This window comes from Nannospalax galili, unplaced genomic scaffold, assembly GCF_000622305.1.
Source record: "Nannospalax galili isolate Female #2095 unplaced genomic scaffold, S.galili_v1.0 scaffold1383, whole genome shotgun sequence".
NCBI classification, from domain to species: domain Eukaryota; kingdom Metazoa; phylum Chordata; class Mammalia; order Rodentia; family Spalacidae; genus Nannospalax; species Nannospalax galili.
This window is the reverse complement of record NW_008350357.1, coordinates 301,025-309,835: the sequence shown is the minus strand read 5'-3', so window position 1 is coordinate 309,835 and position 8,811 is coordinate 301,025. Positions and strand designations below refer to the sequence as shown.

At 37.8% G+C, this 8,811-nt stretch overlaps 1 pseudogene; it reads left to right on the top strand.

Moving 5' to 3' along the window:
• Positions 1-2,294: 2,294 nt before the first annotated feature.
• On the top strand, positions 2,295-3,007 carry LOC115072810 (annotated as a pseudogene).
• Positions 3,008-8,811: the final 5,804 nt, after the last annotated feature.

The following is an 8,811-nucleotide window of genomic DNA, read 5'->3' as shown; positions in this document are numbered from 1 at the left end:
TATGTCTTATAGGGTTTATACTGAGTACAATATTGTATAACTGTAATAATTCAACTGTAAACCTAAAAATTTATAGCCAATTCTGAAAAAGATGCATCTTAGCTCAGAAAATTGTTATTGAATATCTCAATGCTGTTGTAATGAAATGCTTCTTCTAAGTATGTGGTTATTAAATAAATAATTAACTGGGAAAAAATGTCCTGTGACCATGATGAGTTACCTGTCCTCTTGTTCACGGAGGCCATGAAGACCCCACCAGATGGACTTGAACCAGTGTCCAGTTTACAAAGAGGAGGGTCAACACAGAGGAAATATTTCCTCCATGCTTTCAAGCGAACCCAGTCATAGTTATGTAAGACCTTTGACTTATCTTCACATAGATGGAACTGATAAAAGAAAAGAGCCAGAGGCTCCTTTAAAGCCCATGTGACCCCCAAGGAACAGATCCTCCAACGACCTTAAGAGTAAAAATAAATTGGTTTATTTGGGCCAACTGTATGATTTTAAACACCCAAAAGGAAACTATAATCAAAGATTAAAGTGATCTCTTTATTTCTTTAAGAATTCAAGGGATTGCACTTGCCAGACATTAAGCTCAAGTCAGTACAAAATGTTATTTAGACAATTATTTCTCATTGATGATTTTGTTTCTAAGCAGAAAGTGCTGCTCAGATGTAAGACTTCAAATCTTGTCTACAATACTGTAGTGACCACCGGTAGCTAAGGGAGACAACCCACTATTGTTCTAAAATGATGGCTAAATTTGTTTTCTTCCGTTCTAGATAGAAGCCTTTTTGAGGGAACTGATGCTGATTCTAGCCACTCCAATAGCTATCAAAGTGCCTGGAAACAAATCCTGAGTCCATCACTTTTGACTCTAGCCTTGGCAGACAAAAGAAAAATGAGGAGGAACCCAACAGAGGGATGCTTTTGGAAGCTGTCATCATGAAATTTCAATGGACCCTCATATGAACATTTGAAATTTGCCTTGTTCTGACCTTTATCTGGTTCCCTGTCTAGAACTTGTAATGCTAACTACTGTAGCCTTTACTTCTCCTTCACATCTCCTTGGTACCAGTCAAGGATTTCCTTTTCTCCCTACAGTTAAGAGTTATGCAATTTAGGAGTCTTTTAGAAGGACCCACTGAAGGGGTACCCCAATTGCCTCACCCTGTGTCCCTGTTCAGCATGAAAGAAGCCAGAGTAGTCTGCATCCTGATTCCCCATCAACAACTTGGGTAGACTCTTCAGAAGATGGTGTGATAATAGGAGGTAGGAATTGGCTAGGCAGTTAGGGTAAAAATACTCCAAAGAAAAGTAACCAGTTTCTTGGCTAAAAGGCAAAATGTCCTTGGGCCTCTTAGTCACATGCTCTGTTCCAAAGACCAAAAATGTCAAAAGTATTTGGAAGCCCTTCTCTAATCCCTAAAAGATTTTAGGGTTAGCTCTTCAGAGGGGGGAATGTTAGAGTAGAAAAAAGCCCCATTAAAGAAAATGAAAGAAAGAGTACACGAATTTGTCAGGAATAAGTAATGGGGAGATATGGGAGGAGTTGGAGGGGAGAGAGTAGGCATGGATTTGATCAAAACACCTTATATGTGTGCATGAAATTCTCAATAAATTTCTTTTAAAGTTAAAAAAATATTGTTTATCTAAAAAAAAAGATTGTCTATCTCTTTTCTGGTCATCTGGTTCTTTGATTTACCAATTAGTGGTAGGGGAATGTTAAAATACTACACTAGAACTGTAGACTTTTTCCACAATACTTTTCAGGTTTTAGCACTGTTGTTAGGTGCATACACATTTAGAATTGTCAGGTCCTCTTGGAGGACTGACTACTTAGTCAGTATGTAGTGCTTTGCTTTACCCCTTGCTGTTTTCCTTTATCTGATGTCTGCTTCATTAGAAATTACTGCTACTGTATTATTCTTTGGTTTAGCATCAACAATGCAAGCCTTTCTCCATCCTTTTTAATTTTGGTCTTTGTATTGAGTGTGACTATTCTATATACAAATTATAGGTGGCTTTTAATTCTACCCTGAGCATCTCTGTCTTTAGCAAAAGTATATGGATAATCACTGTTTAAAGTGATTTGATATAATCATGTGTATTGGCAATTCTTTTCTATTCATTTCATTACTTTTGCTACATTATTTTTTTACCCCTGCGGATTTAATTAAACTCATGTGATGACTACCTTTACTTAGTATATTGATTATATTCCTTTAAAACTGTTTTCTATGGTTCCCACCCACAAGGCAACCGCTGCCCAGGCAGTCACTGCCTTCAAGAAGATGGCTGTGCCTTCCACGAGTGCTGATCTTGGCAAATCTGCCAGGGGTGTCTTCAGCAAAGGCTATGGATATGGTTTCATAAAACTTGATTTGAAGACAAAGTCTGAGAATGGTCTGAGATTTACGAACTTGGTCTCAGCCAACACAGAGACCACCAAAGTGAATGGCAGCCTGGAAACCAAGTACCTGTGGTCCGAGTATGTCGGGACAATTATGATCAAGTGGAACACACTAGGTACAGAGATCCCTTTGGAAGACCAGCTTGTGCTTGACCTTTGACTTATCCTTCTCGCCTAACACTGGGAAAAAAATGCTAAAATCAAGAATTTTGAGACCTCAAAGTCATGGGTGACCCAGAGAAAATTTGCGGTTGGTTACAAGACTAACGAATTCCAGCTTCATACTAACGTGAATGATGGGACAGAGTTTGGTGGCTCCATTTACCAGCAGGTGAGCAAGAAGTTGGAGACTGCTGTCAATCTCACCTGGACCGCAGGAAACCGTAATATTCACTTTGAAATAGCAGCCAAGTATATCAGATCAATTCGGATGCCTGCTTTTCGGCTAAAGTGAACAACTCCAACTCGAACAGTTTAGGGTACACTCATACCCTCAAGCCAGGTATCAGACTGACACTATCTGTTCTACAGGACAGCAAGAATGTCAATGTAGGTGGCCATAAGCTTGGTCTAGGACTAGAGTTTCAAGCATAAATGAATACTGTACAATCATTACTTCTAAAGTATTTTGCAGCATAGCTACCTTCAGAACATAGTATACCTTTTAATGTTGTATGTTGGGGATGCAAGAATTGCTGAATATCACATTAGACCTCCAGGTTAAAGATGATTCAGCTTTAAGGTGTGTTACCATTTCAGAGGTATAGAAGAAACCAATTCCAAAAAAGTTCTTTCAGTTGTAGACTTTGGGGAGAGTCCCACTAGAGATACCAGGTTTCTCTGTTTAATCTAGAAATGGCTGCAAGAGGAAGCTGATAACTGTGTAGGCCCTTTATAACTGTATCAAGTCCATGATGAAATTGTGACTACCCAAGCATCGAACCTTGGTTTCCCAACCCTAAATGTGAGAAGCCCACAGCTTGATAGTGTGCACACACCCATTGGAAAGGGAATTTTTTAGACAGATATTCATGCCCTGTTTCCACCCAAGTCCATTAGCACCTGTTTTATACCAAAAGTAGCCTACAAGGTGTGGTTAGCTGTTTCTTTTGTGCCATTTTGGGGTGGAGAGGTTGGGTGTGATGAAGGCAATAATTCAGGACTTGATTCTTCTTCGTGTTGTGGTGGTTTTTTATTCCTTTTATTATTGTTTTTGCTATTGCACCAAGTATGAAATAACTTCTGAGATGCACAACTCTGAGCTGGGCAGAGCATGAGGGATTTTGATCACGCGTGACAACACTAGGGATCTAAATTAGACTTATGTTTATTCTCTCCACTCTTTTTTTTTAAAAAAGAACAGTTTAATGGATACATTTTAGAGTCTTCCATTTTGTGTGGAATTAGATCCTCCCCTTCAAATGCTGTAAGTAACATAACCTAAAATAAAGCTTGTATAAAATATTGAAATCTCAAAACAAAAATGTTTTCTATGATTTCCTTAGACTTAAGTCGATTCTCAAATAAACCTGTACTTTTAATGTGTAGTGCTGATATTTAATAAAACAATCCCCCCAGTTACTCCCTACATTCCTAATACTCATTTCACTCATGCATGTAACTATAGTCGCACATTGTTCTTCCTAATTAGTCAGTCACATTTTATACCACAGAAGCTTACAAACTGGTAGATGTTAATTCACCCCATTTGTACCTTCACTGAATCTTGTCCTTTCTTTATGACAATCTAAGTTTAAAAATTTTATTTATTTATATTCGTTTATTATTCATTGTTCTTTGTTGTAATTTACAGAGTAATAGGCTTCCATATGAAATAGGTATAGAAATCCATGTTTGTAATCTAGATTAGTTCCCTTGTGACTATTAACATTTCATCTGCAGCAGGTTTCCTATGGATAAATTAACTATTTTTATTGCACTGAGAAAGTTTTTTAAAAATTTCTTAACTACATCTTTATGATAACTTTGCTGGGTATAGACAGTATAGGTTTATTTTTCTCTCTTTGCATACTTTGAATAGTTCAGTCCATGCTCTTTTCCTTTGCATGAGTTGCTATGAGAAGTTTGATGCAATGCTATTGTATCTTACTCTATAGATAAGATTATTTGAAGTACTGAAGTACTTGTTCCAGGTTTTCTTATTGTCTGTTGATTTCTACAGTTTGAGCATTCTTAGATGTGAACTGTGGTGTGTATGTACACACGTTTATAAGTGGTGTATATGTTCTGTTTTATTTTTCCCTCTTTCTAGTATTTAGGTTAATATTGCAAAAGTTTTGCAGGTTTATTTTTGTGTGTGTGTTTCTAGGGCTGGAACTCAGGGCTCCTCACATACAACAAAGTGGTCTACCACCAAGCCACATGCCCAGCTCAAACTTTTGTAGTTTTTACATGTTTGGGTGTTCATTTGGAAAATTTCTATTGACCTAAACCCATTTTTAAGCATATCAATCCTGTTAATTCATGCTTGTCTAAATTCTACTAATGACACTGTCACAGATCTTCTTCATTAATTCTTCTTCTGAGGGAGGTTGTTTTTTTGAAGCAGGGTCTCTCTGTAGCCACAGCTGGCCTGGAAATCGATATGCAGACCAGGCTGGCCTCCATCTCATGGCTCTGCCTCAGGAGTGCTGAGATTAAAGTTGTGCCCCACCACACTCAACTCTTATTTCCTCTCTTACACTGCATTTGAGTTCCAGTATTTCTTTTTAATTATTTCTCAGAATTTCCGTGTCTCTCCAAACTCTCTGTTTTTGCATGATGTCTACTCTAACATGACAGCCCTTAGTGTAGTTATTGTTGCTACTTTGAATTCCCTCTTTGACTGTTCTAATATCTGTGGTATAATTGACTCGTTTATCCCTTGCTTTGTCTCCAAGGTATCCATTTTTATTAAGTTGTTCATTAGTATACAAAATAGTAGATCTAATTATGATATTTTCATGCATAAAATCTTTGTCTCTTACTCATATTTGTCCCCTAATCCAACCTGATCCCTCCTCTACTCTCCCATCTTCTCTGTTATTATGTGATTATATGTGATTTCTGGCAGGTATTGTTTATTGTTGCTTTTATGTTGAAAGAAGTCTCGTTCCTTCAGGTAATGGGATCTGACTGAAGAGCGATGTTATGAACATTCATGTTAAAGTTGCTGAGAGATAAGCTGTGTTTGATGGGTGCTGTACCTTTAAGTGCTACAGACTTCTAGTTTCTCTAAGATCCTGGTTTTTGTCTCCCCTTCTTTTTTATTTATTATTTTATTTTGTGTGTATGAGTGTATTGCCTACATGTGTGAAGTGCACCCATATCATGCCATGCCCATGGAGGTCAGAGGAAGGCATCGGATCCCTTGGAACTGGAGTTACCTATGGTTGTTGGCTGCCATGTGAGTGTTGGGAACTGAACCCAGGTCTTCTGTAAGAGCAGCCAGTGCTCTTAACTTGAGTCGCCTCTCCATCCCCTCCTCTTCTTGATTGTGCTCTTCCCAAAGAACTTCAGAGAAAGAGTTGATGTTTTGTACCATGCTGGACTATAATCCACTATAATTTTCTCTGTATAGAGTTGGTATGGGGAAAGGCAGAGAAATCTACAGGTCATGTGACTGACTGCCTCTAGGAGGGAGTGTGATGTGATCACCAAAGGTGTTTCTCTGATGATCTTACCTTCAGCTCCTGCACTCTTTATTTGCCTGGCTGCAGTACTCCCACATCATTTCTTCAAGATGTGACTTCTATTTTTTCCTTAGCTGAGAAATGATGGCTAGTGGTGACTGATGTGCTCAGAATACACTTTCTCCAACTAGAATTAGGTTCTGACAAAGTTTTTACCCCTAGGCACTAAATCGTTGTTTGGGAAAAGTCTCTGAGTACATTCGACATTGAGCTATCCTTTCTACTAGCGAAAACACCCATGAAGTCTTTGGGAGATATGCCCTGGTGGATAATCAGCTCTTGAGCAGAAGACTGTGAACATGTTCACAACCCTACAGACTGCAAGACACAGGGTGTCCCAGCTCCCATAGCCGTCAATATTCAGCCTTAAACTGTTCTTCTCTAGTCTCCCTATCAGTTTATGAGTGCAGAGGCCTCTGGTCCAGGATGGAGAATTCAACTGTGATATGCTATCAGTCTCAAGATTCCACAGATCTGGGGTACCTCCAAACTCTAGTTGCTGTTGTGTCTAAAAATACATTGACTTACTGTCTTCAGCATTTTCTTATCGTGAGGACAGAAGTGATTTCTTTTCTTCCTGAATACTGGGGATAAATGATAATTCTCATTTGGAGCCTGTTGCAATATTCTTCAATTTACACCCTATGAGTGTAGATCATGCTCAACAGCAAAAAGAACAATAGTTGAAATGTCAGAAGTCTCAGAGGAAGAGTAGGAGTGGAGCATGCTGTGGCTTTAGGATCCAGTGCCTTCTATTTTCATTGACGTTTTTCTCTTTAACTAGTAATATAATAGATGCAGTTTGGGAATTTAAAATAAAAGGTGAATGCGTAGGAGTATTCTAGAATTTTATGTACATGACTACATAACAGTTTTAATGATAAATTTAAGATTATATAAATTCTCCAAAGTGCATAATTACTGAGCTGTTAAGTCTTGATGGTTGATAGCAATTATTTGTATTAGTTAATCAATATAACACATATAATTTGCCACATTAATTTTCTTGGGTGCTAAGGTGATCATTGCCTGCTGCTGAATCTTGGGGAAAGAAAATGAAAAGAAGAATAGGGACTGTATTTCCATTTCTCCCATGAAGAAAATATAGTTTATATAAATTAAGGGACTTGTTGAAATTCACACACTAAGCAAGTGGTTGATTTAGGAGAATATCTCAAGTCTTTCTGATATCGGCATTCTTTCACATACTATTGCTATCTGTTCTGTAATGGATAGTTCTGAATAGTCATAGCATTCTCAGAAAATGTTCTTACATTTTAAGCCAGGCTTCAGAAGCAAATTTTCAAAGGAAGGTACAATCAGAAGGAAATGCAAGCATACAATACTTTCAGAAGTCACAATTCTTGAGCCTTATTTCAGTGTCTAGAAGCTTGAAGGAGGGACATGTCCTCAATTTGTTTAATAAGGTTGTCTGAACTCTAACACTGAAATCTAGAAGAGATAATACATGGACAAATCTCAAAAACTAGGCACAGACTTGTACAATCATGAGCATGCTTGCAAAGGTTCATTCACATGAGTGCTTCTGTGAGACAAAGGAGGAATATATCTAAGAATCATAATTTTAATTCTTATCCGTGACATTTGAGTGTACAAATATCAACAATATGTTTAAAAATCAACATCATGGCTGATTTCATGCATGGATAGTATATTAGAAAAAAATTTTAATTATTCATCATATCAGAAGGTCAAAGAATAAGTGCAAGTGCCATATTATCACAAATATGGGGGGAAATAACTTCAAGAAGCATATTACTTCTTTGATAAACTTTTCAGTCTCAAGTCTATTAGTTTAGTGTTTGAATAGTAGTATTAATTTTCTAAAAATACTTTATAATCAGGTGTCTACAATTTCTCTCTCAGATTCTTGTCATCAAATATCTTGAAATTGATAGACTATCCCTTACCACGAAATCAAAGTATGGTCTCAAAATAGGAATGGTAAATGTTACCATCTTTCTACATCAACATGTAAAATGTTTCTGACACAAGGTTATAAAGCCTGACCTGATCACAAACAGTCTCAATTCAGTTCAGCTTATTTGTTTCAGATAAGTGAGGCAGGAGATATCATTGGTTTTCACAGAAATTGAGGTTTGAAATTTACAATAAGTGATTTGGAGTCTGAAGATTATTTCTCACTAGTCGTCTGGTGTTTTATACAATTTTCCCAATGTACCTCTCAACTCTCACCAGCAAAATTTTCCTCATGCAACAGATGGAAGTGAACACGAAAGGCTACAAGTGGCCAAAGTATAGAGAATAAGACACTTCAGAGTCCCTAGATAAGACTCCTTTATTAAACCTCACCACCCAGGGATCAGGGACTATTGCAGAAGAGTGGGCAGAAAGATTGTAAGAGCCAGGGGTGGTACATGACCACAAGGAAACAGAGTCTTCCAGGCTTCTGGGAACTTGCTCATATGAACTTACAGCAATGATGTCAGCATGCTCAAGACCAATGCAAACTCAATCAGACAAAAACCCAGGATAGAACTGGGGAAATGAGCAGGAGGTCCCAACCTTAGCCAAGGAACTACTGGAAGCTGATCACTGCTGGGTGAGGAAGAGTTTTTCATCTTTAAGGGAATGATGCTAGATAGGCTGACTAGACTCCAGTGGATGAACTCACTCTGAGAGATATCTGGGTACACAAACTTGACTTGTGAAGCCTTAACATAC